The sequence below is a fragment of the Muntiacus reevesi genome, chromosome 14 (genome assembly GCF_963930625.1).
Source record: "Muntiacus reevesi chromosome 14, mMunRee1.1, whole genome shotgun sequence".
Lineage (NCBI taxonomy): Eukaryota > Metazoa > Chordata > Mammalia > Artiodactyla > Cervidae > Muntiacus > Muntiacus reevesi.
Window position 1 is genome coordinate 27028417 of NC_089262.1, and position 18685 is coordinate 27047101.

The 18685-nt window shown below is 36.9% G+C and overlaps 1 long non-coding RNA gene across 1 annotated transcript in view; it reads right to left on the bottom strand.

The window, feature by feature from the left end:
- LOC136146451 (uncharacterized) overlaps positions 1–18685 on the bottom strand; it is a 184794-nt gene that overhangs the window by 120940 nt on the left and 45169 nt on the right. The window contains exon 2 of the long non-coding RNA XR_010658990.1: positions 14835–14887. This is a non-coding gene — a long non-coding RNA (uncharacterized lncRNA). The remainder of the gene's footprint in view (positions 1–14834; positions 14888–18685) is intronic.

The window sequence follows — 18685 nt, forward strand, 5'->3', positions numbered from 1 at the left end:
TTCAGGACTGATTTCCTTTAGGATTGACTGGTTGGATCTCCTTGCACTCCAAGGGACTCTCAAGAGTCTTCTCCAATACCACAGTCCAAAAGCATCAATTCTTTGGCACTCAGCTTTCTTTATAGTCCAACTCTCATATCCATACATGACTACTGGAAAAACCATAGCTTTGACTAGAAGGATATTTGCTGGCAAATGTCTCTGCTTTTTAATATGCTATCTAGGTTGGTCATAACTTTTCTTCCAAGGAGAAAGTGTCTTTTCATTTCATGGCTACAGTCACCATCTTCAGTGATTTTGGAGCGCAAGAAAATAAGTCTGTCACTGTTTCCATTGTTTCACCATCAATTTGCCATGAAGTGATGGGACCAGATGCCATGATCTTAGTGTTCTGAATGTTGAGTTTAAACCAGTTTTTTCACTCTCCTCTTTCACTTTCATCAAGAGGATCTATAGTTCCTCTTCACTTTCTGCCATAAGAGTAGTGTCATATGCATATCTGAGGTTTTTTATATTTCTGTTTGCAACCTCGATTCCAGCTTGTGCTTCATCTAGCTTGGCATTTCACATGATGTATTCAGCATATAAGTTAAATAAGCAAGGTGACAATATACAGCCTTGACATACTCCTTTCCAACTTGGAACCAGTCTATTGTTCTGTGTCCTGAATACAGATTTATCAGGAGGCAGGTAAGGTGGTCTGATAGTCCCATATCTTGAAGAATTTTCCACAGTTTGTTGTGATCCACACAGTCAAAGGCTTTGGCATAGTCAATAAAGCATATGTTTTTCAGGAATTCTCTTGCTTTTTCTAAGATCCAAAGAATGTTGGCAATTTGATCTCTTGTTCCTCTGCCTTTTCTAAATCCAGCTTGAACATCTGGAAGCTCTCCGTTCATGTACTGTTGAAACCTTGCTTGTAGAATTTTGAGCATTACTTTGCTAGCGTGTGAGATGAGTGCAATTGTGCAGTAGTTTGAATAGTCTTTGGCATTGCCTTTCTTTTGGACTGGAATGAAGACTGATCTTTTCTAGTCCGATAGCCACTGCTGAGTTTTCCAAATTAGCTGGCATATTGAGTGCAACACTGTAACAGCATCATTTTTTAGAATTTGAAATAGCTCAACTGGAATTCCATCACTTCACTAGCTTTGTTTGTAGGGACACTTCCTATGGCCCATTTGACTTCACACTCCAGGATATCTGGCTCTAGGTGAGTGATCACACCATCATGGTTATCTGGGTCATTAAGATCTTTTCTGTACAGTTCTTCTGTGTATTCTTGTTACCTTTTCTTAATATCTTCTACTTCTGCTAGATCCATACTATTTCTTTCCTTTATTGTGCCCACATTTTCATGAAATGTTCCCTTGGTATCTCTAATTTTCTTGAAGAGATTTCTAGTCCTTCCATTCTATTGATTTCCTCTATTTCTTTGCATTGATCACTGAGAAAGGCTTTTTTATATCTCCTTGCTATTCTTTGGAACTCTGCATTCAGTTGGGTTTATCTTTCCTTTTCTCCTTTGCCTTTAACTTCTCTTCTTTTCTCAATTATTTGTAAGGCCTCCTGAGACAACCATTTTGCTTTTGCATTTCTTTTTTTGGGGGGATGGTCTTGATCAGTGCCTCCTATACAATGTCACGAACTTCCATCCATAGTTCTTCAGGCACTCTGTCTATCAAATCTAATCCCTTGAATCTATTTGTCACTTCCACTGTATAATCATAAGGGATTTGATTTAGGTCATACCTTAATGGTCTAGTGGTTTTCCCTACTTTCTTCAATTTAAGTCTGAATTTGGCAATAAGGAATTCATAGTCTGTGCCACAGTCAGCTCCCAGTCTTGTTTTTGCTGACTGTATAGAACTTTTCCATCTTTGACTGCAAAGAATATAATCAATATGATTTCAGTATTCACCATCTAGTGATGTCCATGTATGGAGTCTTCTCTTGTGTTGCTATGACCAGTGCTTTCTCTTGGCTAAACTCTCTTAACCTTTGCCCTGCTTCAATTTGCACTCCAAGGCCAAACTTGCCTGTTACTTGAGGTATCTCTTGACTTCCTACTTTTGCATTCCAGTCCCCTATGATAAAAAGGACATCTTTTTTTGGTGTTAGTTCCAGAAGGTCTTGTCGGTCTTCATAGACCTGTTCAACTTCAGCTTCTTCAGCATTTATGGTTGGGATATAGACTTGGATCACTGTGATATTAATGGTTTGCCTTCAAAGTGAATAATTTAAAATCTTCACATGTTAAAAGACAATTCTGTATGGATATGTATGTATATAACAATACAACATTTGTAATAAAACTGTTGTTTATTTTCCTTAGAGTTATTTAGTGCTTAAGTAAACAAATGCAAGATACTGTTACTTTAAAGAAAAAAATAGTATTTAAGAAAGGCACATGTATTTTCTCAAATGCTTAATATGTCTCTGTACTGAAATGCCATCTTAACTTTTTTACTAATTTCTGCCTTTAACCCATCATTTAACATCTGAAACAATACATTTGCGGTTGATATAAGGAATGTTGTTTTTTAAATTGCTAATGCCCTACTTGAGATATTCTGAGAAAGAATATATCTGCTTTTGTATTAAATATGGATCAATATCATTCAAGGTTAAGAATATATCAGTCAATGTAGAAATAAAAGTCCTTAAAACTCCCCACAGCATTAGTCTTTCCATCATTTAATATATTCCTGGGAAATGAGCCATGAACAGTAAAATCAAAATAAAACACAACAAATTTTAGAGATCCTGATTGCAAAAATTAGTTTCATACAATTCTATATTCATAGGATGATTTTGCCCAGTAGAATGTAGAAATATTGGCTCATTCTTCAAATCAACAGTTTAAGCTATTAAAATGTTCCTTGTTGTTGTTTTCATAATTTATTGCCATTACTTAAATATGTGCTATTTATATTGGTAATACAGTGTAGATTCTAAGAGAAATTTCCAACACTCTTGAAAACAAATTAAATATACTGGTGTGGGGGCATTTCTTCTCAGAAAATAATTTTTGTTGCTTTTGGCAGAATAATGTAGCTACTTGGCCAAAGAAGAGTTATTTCAAGACAGCATACAACTTCAGGATGAGTACTTAAATATTAGTGAGGAAAGGAGACCCACCTGAGCAGCAAGAAGACTTTGCAAAAATAATTCACAGATGACAAAAGTCACATCCAGACTGACTGCAGATCCTGTCACTGCTTCTAGCTCAGAAGTGACAGAGAGGCAGTTTGCATGATAACGATTCCCCATTCCGAACCTCTGACAAACGTTATTAATTGATGACAGCAGTCCCTCTGTCTTTGGATGCAGCTTCAGCATCTTTATCAACATGCCCACCACGTGGTTTTACAGGTAACCACCTCCAGCAATCCGACGACCTCACTTGGAAGCTACTCCCCAATCCCATCTGATGCAGCACTAGCCACAGTTTTCTTAAACTAACCTAGTCACACACTGCTATTTTCTGCGAGACGTACTTTAGAGCTGCATAAGGCTTATGTAGGTCTAAGAGCTCTAAAATGGATAATGAGCCTTTGGATACACTAGCCCATCATCTCTAAAGTCTGAGCTGATTTCAGGCTATCAAACCACTGTCAGGTACAAGACAGACTATTGGTCACTGCTGCTTAGAGTTTCCCAGGAGTTTACATAGGGTCTGGGACCTTAAAAGAGAGTAGGTAGAAAGGAAGTACCTCCATTTAAATCACATCTATCAATTTCATCCCTCAAATCGTTGTCTTTTAATAATCACAGCCTGGGGCTATCCTGTTGGAATAGCTCTGTGACTGGCAGGGACTGGACATTCCAAGACTCAAGTGTATTGTGGAGCCAGAAACAATGGAAAGCATGAAGTGGAAGGAGCCCTGTGTTAGGAAGTGGAAAGAACCTTGCTCAGCATGTTTGGGTACAAACCCTAATGCTACTATAAATGAATTTTAATAACTTTAAATTCTTCTCACTTTAGATCTTCTCAGTTCTAAATGGGTAACAAAATCTTCCTTACAGCCTTAATATGAGTATTAATTGAAATAACACATGTCAAAATATCTGTGAATAGCAAGTCCTCAACACATCTTCAATTCAGTTCAGTCGCTCAGTTGTGTCCGACTCTGTGACCCCATGGACTGCAGCAAGCAAGTCTTCCCTGTCCATCACTAACCCCCAGACCTTGCTCAAACTCACATCCATGGAGTCGGTGATGCTATTCAACCATCTCACCTTCTGTCGTACCTTTCTCCTCCTGCCTTCAATCTTTCCCAGCAAAAGGGTCTTTTCCAATGAGTCAGTTCTTGGTATCAGGTAGCAAAATTATTGGAGTTTCAGCTTCAGCATCAGTCCTTCCAATGAATATTCAGGACTGATTTCCTTTAGGATTGACTTGTTTGATCTCCATTCACTCCAAGGGACTCTCAAGAGTCTTCTCCAATACCACAGTTCAAAAGTATCAATTCTTCAGCACTTGGTTGTCTTTATGGTCCAACTCACATCCATACATGACTACTGGAAAAAACATAGCTTTGACTAGAAGGACATTTGTCGGCAATGTAATGCCTCTGCTTTTCAAAAAGCTGCCTAGTTTGGTCATAGCTTTTCTTCCAAGGAGCAAGCGTCTTTTAATTTCATGGCTGTAGTCACCATCTGCAGTGCTTTTGGAGCCCAAGAAAAGAGTCGGTCAGTATTTATTTATATTTCTGCCTGCAACCTTGATTCCAGCTTGTGATTAATCAAGCCCGGCATATTAGATGATGTACTCTGCATATAAGTTAAATAAGCAGGGTAACAATATACAGCCTTAATGTACTCCTTTCCCAATTTGGAACCAGTACATTGTTCCAAGTCCTGTTCTAACTGTTGTTTCTTACCTGCATACAGATATCTCAGGAGACAGGTAAAGTGGTCTGGTATTCACATCTCTTGAGGAAATTCCCACAGTTTGTTGTGATACACACAGTCAAAGGCTTTGGCATAGTCAATAAAGCGGAAGTAGGTGTTTTTTTCTGGAACTCTCTTGTGCTTTTTCTATGATCCAAGGGATGTTGGCAATTTGATCTCTGGTTTTTCTGTCTTTTCTAAATCCAGCTTGAACATCTGGAAGTTCTCAGTTCACATAACCTTGCTTAGAGAATTCTGAGCATTACTTTGCTAGCATGTGAGATGAGTGCAATTGTGTGGTAGTTTGAATATTGTTTGGCATTGCCTTTCTTTGGGACTGGAATGAAGATGATCTTTTCCAGTTCTGTGGCAACCACTGAGTTTTCCAAATTAGCTGGCATAATGAGTGCAGCACTTTAACAGCATCATCTTTTAGGATTTGAAATAGGTCAACTGGAATTCCATCACCTCCACTATCATTGTTCAAAGTGATGTTTCCTGAGGACTACTTGACTTCAGACTCCAGGATGTCTGGCTCTAGGTGAGTGATCACACCATCATGGTTATCTGGGTCATGAAGAACTTTTGTGTATAGTTCTGTGTATTCTTGTCACCTTTTCTTAATATATTTTGCTTCTGTTACATCCATAGCATTTCTTTCCTTTATGGTGCCCATCTTTTCATGAAATGTTCCCTTGGTATCTCTAATTTTCTTGAAGAGATCTCTAGTCTTTCTCATTCTATTGTTTTCCTCTGTTTCTTTGCATTGATTACTGAGGAAGGTTTTCTTATCTCTCCTTATCTCTTTGGAACTCTGCATTCAGATGGGTATATGTTTCTTTATCTCCTTTGCCTTTCACTTCTCTTCTTTTCTCAGCTATTTGTAAGGACTCCTCAGACAAACATTTTGCCTTTTTGCATTTCTTTTTCTTGGGGATGGTCTTCATAACTGCCTCCTGTACAATGTTATGAACCACTGTCCATAGAATTTCAGGCACTCTGTCTATCAGATCTAATCCCTTGAACCTATTTATTACTTCCATTCTATAATCGTAAGGGATTTGATTTAGGTCATAGCTGAATGGTCAAGTGGTTTTCCCTACTTTCTTCAATTTAAGTCTGAATTTGCCAGTAAGGAGTTCATGATCTAAGCCACAGTCAGCTCTATATTTTCACAGACTATATAGAGTTTCTCCATCTTTGGCTGTAAAGAATATAATCAATCTGATTTTAGTATTGACTATCTGGTGATGTCCATGTGTAGAGTCGTCTCTTGAGTCATTGGAAGAGCATGTTTGCCATGACCAGTGTGTTCTCTTGGCAAAATTCTGTTAGCCTTTGCCTTGCTTCATTTTGTACTCCAAGGTCAAACTTGCCTGTTACTCCAGGTATCTCCTGACTTCCTACTTTTGCATTCTAGTCCCCTATGATGAAAATGACATCTTTCTTTGGTGTTAGTTCTAGAAGTTCTTGTAGGTCATCATAGAAATGTTCAACTTAATCTTCTTTGTCATTACGGGCTGGGGCATAGACTTGGATTACTGTGATACTGAATGGTTTGCCTTGGAAATGAACAGTGATCATTCTGTCGTTTTTGAGATTGCACTCAAGTACTACATTTCAGACTTTTGTTGACTAAGAGGCCTACTCCATTTCTTCCAAAGGATTCTTGCTCACAGTAGTAGATATAATGATCATCTGAATTAAATTAACCCATTCCAGTCAATTTTCGGAGAAGGCAATGGCACCCCACTCCAGTACTCTTGCCTGGAAAATCCCACAGACAGAGGAGCCTGGTAGGCTGCAGTCCATGGAGTCGTTAAGAGTTGGACATGACTGAGCAACTTCACTTTTGCTTTTCACTTTCCTGCTTTGGAGAAGGAAATGGCAACCCACTCCAGTGTTCTTGCCTGTAGAATCCCAGGGATGGGGGAGCCTGGTGGGCTTCTGTCTATGGGGTGGCACAGAGTCAGACATGACTGAAGCGACTTAGCAGCAGCAGCAGTCCATCTTAGTTCACTGATACCTAAAATGTTGATATTCACTCTTGCCATCTCCTGTTTGACCACTTCCAATTTACCTTGATTCATGGATCTAGCATTCCAGGTTCCTAGCATTCCAGGTTCTAGCATTCCAGGTTCCTTTACAGAACTGGACTTTACTTCCATCACCAGTCACATCCACAACTGGGCATTGTTTTCTCTTTGGCTTCATCTCTTCATTCTTTCCAGAGTTATTTCTCCACTCATCTCCAGTAGCATATTGGGCACCTACAGACCTGGGGAGTTCATCTTTCAGTGTCATATTTTTTTTGCCCTGTCATACTGTTCATGGGTTTCTCAAGGCAAGAATGCTGAAGTGGCTTGCCATTCTTTCCTCCAGTGGACCATGTTTTATTAGAACTCTCCACTGTGTCCCGTCCATCTTGGGTGGACCTACAACACATGGCTCATGGTTTCATTGAGTTAGACAAAGCTGTGGTTCATGTGATCAGTTTGGTTAGTTTTCTGTGATTGTGATTTCCATTCTGTCTGCCCTCTGATGACTAAGGATAAGAGGCTTATGGAAACTTCCTAATGAGAGAGACTGACCACGGGGGAAACTGGATCTTGTTCTAACAACACATCTTAGTTTTCTTTTATATTTTCATTTTGGTTCAAGAGTTAAAATGAATCACAATTTTCCATTATATTTCCACCCAGGAATTTCCAAACTAGCCCTCTTCAAAATGTCTGAACTGTATCCAAAGACATAAAATATAGCAATGGTAAACAAAAATAGTTGACACTAATTGAGCACTTACTATGTGCCAGGAAAAAAAGTGTATTTAACTCTCACAATAATCCTAGAAGTTCAATGAGTTATCCGCATTATTTTACAGATGAGGTCAATATAGAGACAGAAAAGAAATATATTTCCCATGATCTTAGAACTTGTAACTTGAAAAGGCATTATTTGAATTCAGAAAATCTGTCTCTTCAGACTTAATCACTGCAATTACTAATAAGTACATATATCTAGTTTCACTCCTTAGTTCTGAAACTAAATTTCATTTCATTTATTGTTTCTATGAACATCCTTTCTCTGGAGGAACAAATAATGTGAAAATCTGTAGTCTCTGCAAAGCAAAGGATTCCCCAATGACTAAAACTATGACTGTTAATATTATTCTTACTGTTACTCATACTAGTGGAATGTAACCAAAAGCAATTTGGACCAGAATGTAACACCAGAGACCAGAGTCATTTCTGCCTTCAGAACCAAGGCAGGTGTTATGGAGGCCAAGAAGTTTGAGCTGAACCTCAGGATTATTTATTTCACTTTATCTCTGGTGACTAATAATATTCATTTGAAAATGGAAAGAATAGGAAATAGTTGATTCTAAAAATCTTCACTTCTATATTTGGATTGAGTATAGGTAAACCTCATACTTGCAAAAAAAATTGAACTCTGTCATAATTTAGCAGCTTTTAGGTTACTTATTTCTGCTTTTGCTCCAGTCGTAGCTAGTGAAAACCAAAGACAAAACTCCCTCTGTCTTGAGTCATTGAAATAGAACATCACAATCACATGAACCTTTATTCTATCCTCCTTTCCATACAACACTAATGAAAATATGGTCCTCAATGCCCAAACAGTTGGATTCTCCCTTTGTTTTATTCTTAGTGAAAAGAAAAGAAAAGTTAAAATTATAAGCTCTATGTATATTTTAAAACTTCTTCTATAAAACTGAAATGGATTTTAGTGAAATTCTACCCATGTTTCCCTTCTCAGTACCTTAAATTATTGTAAAAAATTTTTCATAATTCTGTTTTTTTACTTCCTAAGACAGAGGGCTTATATTTTGTTTGCTTGCTTGTGAATTGTGTTTTAAAGCAAGAATTCCAGCTTGCTTGTAGCACAGCACCAGAAAAAAAAAAAAAAGAGAGAGAGAGATTTCTCTGTTACTATACAAATATTACGACACAGTTGAGTTCACATCTGTGAACAGATTCTACATTCAATATTCTTAATGTGAATGTGAGCCTTCAACAGCTACATATTGTCACTGCCATTTCATGCAGGATTTGTACCCTACCCAGCCTGTCCAGCGTGAAAGATCTCACGGCCTGCTGTACACGAATCTATTGTTCATTTGTTTTTAGTCTTTTCTTGAAAGGCAAAAGATGTTGAACATCACAGTGCATTCAGATGTTGAGACACCTGCTATATTCTGATGTTTTGACAAGAACAGTCTGTAGAAATCTATTTTTTCCATTGCACCGGGAATAAATCAGCGTTGTCAGAAAATTATTGTTCTAGTTATTGTAGCCCCTTCGTATCAGACATCTACTCACCTTATACAGTAGTTATATGCTCTTAATAATTCTACTCAGGCTTTCATTGCTGCTTTTGATATTGCTACTGCTGCTGCCCCAGCTCTACAAGTATAATCAATAGCTGGATGAACCAAAAATTAAATCATTTAATGGATTTCTGGTTGAGTTCATTTAGGTCACTAGGTCTCCACTCCTGCTGGCAGGCAGCATGATTTTATATCCCTCTATTGTCATAACAATACACGTTTCCACTTGGCTGCTAGCCTATGGCATGTTGTGCCAGTATCCAGCTTAGCTCTGTATTTTAGAAGTTTACTGAGATTTGAATTAGCTATGGTCAAAGACACCAGCAGAAATCCTGGTGAAGAGCACACTCTTTTCTTCCTCCAGACAGAGCTATTCTAAGAAACCATCCTTCATGTATAAGCATATACTCTGTCTCCTTCCATGTAAGCCTTACAAGTTAGAAGGCATGTGTAGAGCAGAGACTCTATGAAGACTTGCAGCCTCAGCTGAGTGCTCTATAATCCTTAGTTTTGTATGGCAGATATCTGCAGGTCTATTCAGTATATGGGACTAGCAAGAATAGAACATGTCAGATGATATTACTAGTCACATACATAAGTAAATTCAAACTGAACGTTCATAAGTACTTCTTTTTTGGTCATTAAATTTTGCTTTCAAAGGAAACTTCATGCTCATGAAATGGCAGTTCTACTCCCTTATTTTTCAAACTGTTCTTTGTAAGTAATTTGACCTAAAAGAGAAAGGAGTTAATTAAATGGTAACTTTTAACCTCTAGAGTCAATCTCTGACCTATCTACTAAGATATCTCACAAGGGTTCCACTGTCATCTTGTGAAAACCTTCTTTCATAAGCCTTGAAGATATAAAATGGGCATGTGTGTGTGACCCGGATGAACCTCGACTGGCTGAGAGACAATCCAAAGCTTTGAACCCTGTCTCATTACACACTACGCGTGTGCCATCTGCACCTGACTTGACCTCTGACCTGTGCCTCTGACCACAGGGTGACCAAGATGCTCTCGCTCTCATCCTGTCCAGAGACCAAGACTCTTCCACCCTTCACAAAAAGGACTCAGAACAGTCAATATCTATCAGAAAGGAAACGTTTGCTCATTCAATAAATCAGTGATTCTTGAGCGAAAACTGTCCCTTTCAAAGCACTCCACTCCCCAGACATATGGTAATATCTGGAGATATTTTTGCTGTCATAACTAGGGTGGGGATGTCACTGGCTTCAAGTGGGATGTTAGTTATCAATGTGCAGGAGAGCACCCAACATAAGACATAACACAGAAGAAATAATTTTCCAGCAAAAATGTCAATAGTACCAAGGTTAAAAAAGTTTGTGCTAGTTACCCAGTGGTTGGCATTCCGTGTGCCAGGTACTGGATGGGACAGGATTAATCTTAGGCAAAACTGTGAAGTGGTAGCATGTTTATTTTTTAGCAGCTACAGGGTCATTATGGTAACTGCAACCTACAGATGTTCAGCCATCCACTTCAGAACTTCTTCTGATTACCCGCTTCCCCTAAAATAGCATATTTTGTCCCATAGCCCATTGTCTCAGGAATCGTTTCCCTAGTTCTGGAGACAGTTGGAAAGTCTAATCTCATAAATATTTGTGCATCATTGCATTAAACAATATTTATAAAATTATGAGATTTTGATGGAGAAAAGCTAAAGACAAAGTAGTATAGATATGCATTTGGATATTTAATATCCAGTTTAACTTACATACACATGCATATCTTCATACAGAAATAATGCATAGTTACCAAGCTTCCCTGGTGGCTCAGAGGGTAAAGCATCTGCCTACAATGCAGGAGACCTGGGTTCGATCCCTGGGTTGGGAAGATCCCCTGGAGAAGGAAATGGCAACCCACTCCAGTATCCTTGTCTGGAAAATCCCATGGACTGAGAAGCCTGGTAGGCTACAGTCCATGGGGTTGCAAAGAGTTGGACACGACTGAGCGACTTCACTTCTTCACCATAATCACTGGAGGGTGTCAAATTCTTATTTTAAGAAAAGTAGAAGATGTTTCTTTTTCATGAAGACTTGGATAAAATGTATTTTCAGAGTTGCCATTTCTTAATTTCTTAATGGAAAGTCTATGAATTCTGCTTAGACCTCTGACCCTACTAAACTATCTTGATAAATTATCAGTGACCAAGAGAACTATTATATATTTTCTCTCAAGTGAAAGTATATTTAATCAGTTGATTTTAAGCAGAGTCAATTTGAATCAGGAAAAGTAAAGACCACTCTCTTAATACATATCCTGCAGGGCCTTTCTTGACAGTCTCTTTCACACTTACCCTTAAATGTCATCTAAGTTCCTCTGATTTCCAAAGGTACAGCTTCTGGTCATACTATTTTCCTGTCTTCAGAACAATCTATATATTGTCAACTCAGTCTCATTGTGTAGCTGCCTCAAAATCAGTTTAAGTCAACAAATCCAAAACTAAATGTATGATCTCTGCATTCTGTCCATTAAAAAGGAAAGAAAAAATTTCACCCATTTGTCATGGCTTACAGTGGTTCCTATCTCAATGGTTTAACCCAAAATTAAGAAATAGTTTTTGAGACTTCCCTTCTTTGCTTCCCAGAAAGCAAATGTTTATCTCACCAAATCCTATGAGTTTTCCCCAGTTCAATTTCTTTCTTGTGTGTGCTAAGTCACTTCAATCATGTCCAACTTGTTGTGACCCTACAGACTATAGCCCACCAAGGCCCTCTGTCCATGATATTCTACAGGTAAGAATATTCGGAGTGGGTTGACATGCCTTTCTCCAGGGGATCTTCCGGACCCAGGAGTCAAATCACATCTCTTACGTCTCCTGCATTAGGGGGTGGGTTCCTTAGCACTAGACCCACCTGGGAAGTCCAGTTTCTTTCATATCCTATCACTTTTCTTTGTTTTGACTGATCTGATCAAAAGTCAAGCACTTTAAATTCTTGGCTATACTGGCCTCCTCAGTCTACATAGGTTTCGCATTGCTCTTCAAGAAATACCTCAATTTTGTCTGCCTCTCTAAACTTGCTGGACATTGCACCTTCCTTATTTTGCATGCATCAACAGCTTAGACCAGCTATTTTCTTCCCAAATGGACCATGATTTTTGCCTACTTCATGGACATTTTACCTGATGCTACTTCTTTCTGAAATGTTCTGTACCCACCTACCCTGTATAGTAATTTTGTATTCATGATTCAGACTCCAAGTAAAATATTCCTTTCTTAAGCAAGTCTCCTCTGACTCTTGCCCACCACCACCACCACTACCACAACAACAACCCCTAATATCCACAGTTTAGCTTAGGTTACTCAATGCATGCTTTTTAGAACAACTTCTGACTTTTTCATATCATTTTATTGCAAAAGATAAGTTACTGTTTGATTGATTTCTCATACTAAACACCAAACTCAGCATTCTTTCTTTTGTTTTAGGTTCATAGTATAGAGTAAATATCAACTTGCTGGACAAGAATGAATGTATGTTATTTAGGTATGAGACACTTACACCACAAAGTTAAATGTTTTGTGAAAAACCTCAAAAATTACTCACTGCCTCCATTCTTCTCTCTCTAAAGATTACATTTTAATTCTCCTGTTATACAGTCAAATAGCATCATTTATTCATGGAATATTATAGCTCATGGGTTCATAAATCAGAATACATAGGCTATAAGATGTTCACAAACAACTTTAAAATTGTACTCAAAACTTCTTGTGTAATGTGCATTTTCCTGTGAATAATGTTGAAAGCTTTCATCAGATTGTCACTTTGATACAAGAAAGGTTAAAAAGAACATGTTATTAGGGTTTAACATTTTAACATTTACTGCTAAAATATCACTGTTACTGCATGCTAAATGTGGCTGACAATGTTAATGATAGATACTGTCTCTTTTAAATACATTTCTGACATTGTTTGAACTATAAAAATACTTGGTTTGCTGAAAAGAGACATCATAGTTCAGCACAATAAAGATGTCTTTTTAATAAATGGTGTCAATAAATAAGATAGAAACATACCATGAAAAGTAAATCTTATATCACATCCAAAAATTAATCCCATATGAATTATATATCTAAGTCTAAAATATCACAGAATTCTATGTGATAACATGAAAGAATATCTTCAAAACTTTGATATAGTTACTTTAAATTTTTAGAAAATTATATATATATAACAAAAAAGTATTAAACAAAGATGGAAAGATTACATTGAGAGTAAGAACTTCTTTTCATCAAAAGAATTTTAAGTCAAAAAACAGAGTAACAAGTGTGACAGCTCAAAAAGGATTTGTATGCAGAATATATAAAGAATTTCTAAACATCAGCAAGAAAAGACAGAACTCCCATTGGAAGAATGAACAAAAGACCTGAGGAAGCATTTCACAAAGAGGATATCCAAATGGTTAATGGATATATGAAAAACACGCAATCTTATTATTTTTCAGGGAGATATTCATTAAAATCCCAGTAAGATTTCAATATACTCCCACTTGAATGGATAAAATTGCAATGCCTGTGACAGTCTATTTATTAATCTGGATGATGCTTTCATGGATATATTCACTTTGTGAAACTTTACTAAGAGGTACATATAATACTTGTAAACTTTACTCTGTACATGTTTTACTTACATAAGTTTTTTTTTTTTTAAGGAGCATATTTAACACAAGTGAAAATATCTATATTAATGGAATAAATATATAGAATGCTCTTATATGGGGTTGGTTACCACTTTTTATTTGTGTTAGTTGCTCAGTCATGTCTGACTCTTTGTAACCCAATGGACTATAGCCTGCCAGGCTTCTCTGTCCATGGGATTCTCCAGGCAAGAATACTAGAGTGGGTGGCCATTTCCTACTCCAGGGATCTTCTCAACCCAGGGATCGAACCGGGGTCTCCTGAGTTGCAGGCAGATTCTTTACCATTTGAGCCACAAGAGAAGCCTCATTTTTTTTTATTTGAATCAGGAAAAATAATTCAACTGTCAGCCACTACCAGAGTGACTGAACTGGAAAACCTTTTCTCTGTCCTAGGCCCTTAGACCTAAAACTAGAGTATCTGTTAAAGGCAAAACAAACAAACAACACAAAACTGAGAAACCTTCAAGAAATGGACTTTCTTCACTTGATTCATTTTAACTGCTGCATATACAACTTTTCTCATTGGGTAATTAGTTAAAATGTTATTTAATTATGTTTATTCAATTTAAAAGGGAATAATTATCTCCGGTGAAAGTAAGAGCTAATTACATGATGAAAATATATACTTATATACAGAAGAACTAGAAAAGTTGATGAAAGTTACATAAATTTATGCAGAAGTATGTAAACTTCTTCAGTCTATTGATACGGCACTAAAGTATACCCATTTCTAGAGAGAAATCAAGATGGTTAAGAATTCCCTGGTGGTCCAGTGGTTAGGACTCAGTGCTTTTACTGCCAAGGCCACAGGTTCAACCCCTGGTCAGGGAACAAAGATCCCACAGACTACCCTTATGTCTGGGAAGTGTATATGAATTCTCAGATTCTAGAATGTCACTCACTGATTCACAAAAAAATACATAAAAAGCACTTACCATGTGCAGCACTAAGTCAGGTGAAGGATCCTTGTCTTCCAGAAGCTTGCATTCTAGCAACCAAAAGGGAAAAAAAAAGAGAAAGAAAGAGACACACAGTCAGAAAAGAAGGAAACCAAGTAAATAAAATATTTACACATTGTGCTAACTCTTATAATAGACATGAATGAGGAAGTGAAATATAGAAAATTACAAGGAGGGCTAGTTTCAGCCAAGGTATTCAAGAAAGACCTTTTTTAAATAAAACTAAAAGTGAGAACTGGAGGATAAGAAGCAGGTAGAAGTGAGTGCTGTCCAATGCTACTGTAACAAGGAGTACTAACAGCTATCTCTTATTGAGCACTCAGGATTCGCTGTGCACTGCCTGGAACATCTCATATTTAGTCCTTAGAGGAACTCTGTGACATTGAAACTATTACTTTCATCATTGCCCATACAGATGAAGAAAATGAATTTAGGCATAGAGAGCTTAAGTGATTCTTTCATGACTGAGTAATATTCCATTGTATCTGCAGATGATTTCAATGTATATATTGAAAATAGAATTGACAGAATTTGCTGATGAATTGGAAAAGTGATATGAAATAGGAGTCCATAATGCTTTGCAATAGGACTCTAGCTGGAATAAGAAGGTAGTTTCCATTTATTGGAGTTGACTGGTAAAGGACTCTGGCTTGAGACTTGAGACTTCTCTTCTTCAATCTTTGTCTAGTTTGAGATGTCTTTGAGACATCTAAAACCAGATGTCAAGTGGCAACTGTATATGCAAATACAGAGCTCAAGAGAGCTCTCAGCTGGAGCCGCAAAGGGAGATGTCATCGGTCTATGTAAGGAATGTAAAGCCATGGAGGTTGCTGCAGTCTTCTAAGAAGAGAGGAGAGGAAGAAGAAAAGGTCCAGGTGGGTTGTAGGAAGACTCTGATGTGGGCTGAGAAGAAGGGACCCAAAAGAAGACAGAAAATGTCCTACAGGTATGCAAAAAATCAGGCTAGTGCCAGGAAAGAATGTTTAAGGAAGAAGTGAACAGTGCTGTCAATATTATTCATTCCAGTTTGAGGGAAATGCAAAGAGATGAGTGTCTATTGGATTTGGCAACATTATGAGAAGTGTTATGGTCAGAAGCAGATTCCAGGGTTGCAGAATGAGTGGGAGTAGTATAGGCAATCCCTCCAGCTGAGAAAAATCATCAGTGTTTCTGGTGCAGATTTTTCCACAGCCTCTAAGCTCTAGAAACCATTTTTCCTAGTAATAAATGTAGATAGTTGATTTACATTGGAAAATGAAGAACACCATCCAAATTGCAAACAACGTCAATCTGGTTTGCATACAGTAATAACTGAATTAGAAAAATTATTTGAGTTACCAAAAATCAAGAAAAATTTGTTCTTTTGATCATTTTGACTGGTATGGTATCTGATATCGTACAAAAACAGGACACGTATCAGTCAAGCCTAGTCACGGTGTACATAGGCATTCAATCATCCTACCAATGTTTATTTCCTACTGTGTTCTGGGCATTGGGGTAGACATTAGAATTCAAAGATACAGAGGTGAACAAAAAATAAACCCTCCTCACAAGGAGCTAACAGTTTGGAGGGGGAAAACAAAAAAAAATCCATTGTAGGAAATTTAATTTCCTATCAGAATCATAATGTGAAATCAAATGCAGCAAAATAACAAGCTAAAAAATATGTTATGACATGCTTTTAATTTGATATTTGGGCATGTCTCTTGAGACTTTCAAAGCAGTTGTCAATCATTTCAAGTGGGACCATTTCTCTAGCTATTTTGAACAATGAAGTAAATTATGCTAACAGTATGCCCACTGGATTCTAAATAATTATAGTCTTTGGACAGAGGTATTACTCTATACATAATTATGGCATTTTAGAACATACATTTTCTTGATAGCTAAAAATATATGCATCCAAATCTATATCTTTGCATACTCTGATTTACTCAAACTTCTGAAACAAAAAGAAACTAAAGCACATCAATAAATGAAAAAATTCTAACACTATTAAGTAGAATAGATTACTTTTAAAATATTATCCAATACTTATCATCTTTATAAACTACAATTTCTTATACATTATCTGTACAATTTTTCAAATATGCATGTATTTATGATCTAAATGAGAATTTTAATAAATTAGGTTTCTTTTTAGAAAAATACAACTGTTCCAAAGCATTAGCAGTCATAGTTAAATTCTTCATCAATTACAGACATGTTTTTTTCATCATTCATCGAAAATTACCGATCCTCTTCAGAAAAATGAAGAAACAGCTTTAGCTGCGCACGTGGGAGGACAGTGTAGTAAAGAATTTGTGCATTTCTATGAAGTCAAATTTCAGAGAGCAATCTCTGAAGGGGTAATAAGACAACTGAAAACAACACAAATGCCCATCGGCACAGAGACAGAACAAGTTATGTTCTATCCACACTGAAAAGTAGTGATTAGCAGGAAAAGAAGCAGGCTATTGATACAGACCATATTTCTACTGCCACATGGATGAAATCTCAACAACATTGTTTATTGTATGTTCCCATTTCCTAAACTTCTAGATCAGCCAAATCTAAACACAGTGAAAAAAGTAAGTGGTTGCACCTGTTGGCACTGAGCAACCCAACAGAAAGATTGTGAGGAAATTTCCTGGGGTGATTAAACACTATCTTTCACACAAGTGTGTGCAACAGTCAAAACTCATCAAATGGGAACACTTAAGATCTACACATTTTATTGGATATAAATTACTCATAGATTGTTTTAAATAATAAAAATTACTTTCTTAGAAATCTAAAAAATAATGTTTGAGTTAGATTAATAAAAGGCAAAGCAACCCATTCTTACAAAAATTCCTCTTTAGAATCTGTACATAATTATATCTTCTAAAATTCTCTTCTTAAATTTATTACTATTAGTCTTATAAAATGGAAAAGAGCAAAAATTACTAAGGATTTAATAAATATCACATCAAGTTTTAGTCTTTCTATTGATGGAAGTGCTTAATATTCTTTTTCAAAAAGATCAACTGACAATTTGATATTTCTTTTAGGGATGCAAAATTCCCTTACTTGAAAAAAATCTTGCATCAACAATTTTGGAAATAATGAAGAGCCCTGTTTCTCATTTGACTTTTTCAATTCTTTTCATGGAACACTTAACTCAATTAAAGTTGTTGACATGCCATAGTCTCATTTTTAATGCCATGATGCAGTGATTGACCTCTTTTACTCCAGGGTGTTCTTTTATTAATCATGTTTGTATGGTGCGTGTTGGCACAAGACTCCGAATGTTAGGGCCCTCGTGATTGACTGTTAATTAATTTATTTCACCAGAAACATTTCCTTAATACAGCAGGACATAGAATGTTGAAACAAACACTGCGATTTAATGTTTTGAGATTCAGATGTGCTGTGCTCACTACAATTAAATAATAGTGGGCAGCTCTTATGAAATCATCACATATTAGATATGGGATTAACACATGAAAGACATGAAGGAAGCTGGATGCCACTGTCAGATGTCCTGTCTGAATGGAGAGTTACAGGACAACATTCTTTCCCATGAAAGTACCTCTCAAATTGGAGTCAGAAGGCCATCAGTAAGTAGCGCCATTCACTTAAAGTATGTTCAAGGAGTTTACACATGTGTTTCTTTTTTTCAAATTATGCATACAGTGTGGTATGTCCAGGAGAGTTATTGTAATTTTTTTCATCTGCAAAGGCATTAGCACACCATGAATACAGATTGACCCTTTGCCCCATACCAATTTGCTCATCCGCTCACCAGGACAGCAAGTCAATTGCACAAGTTCCCTGATGGGAAGAGCAGACTTTAGCATGCGTGA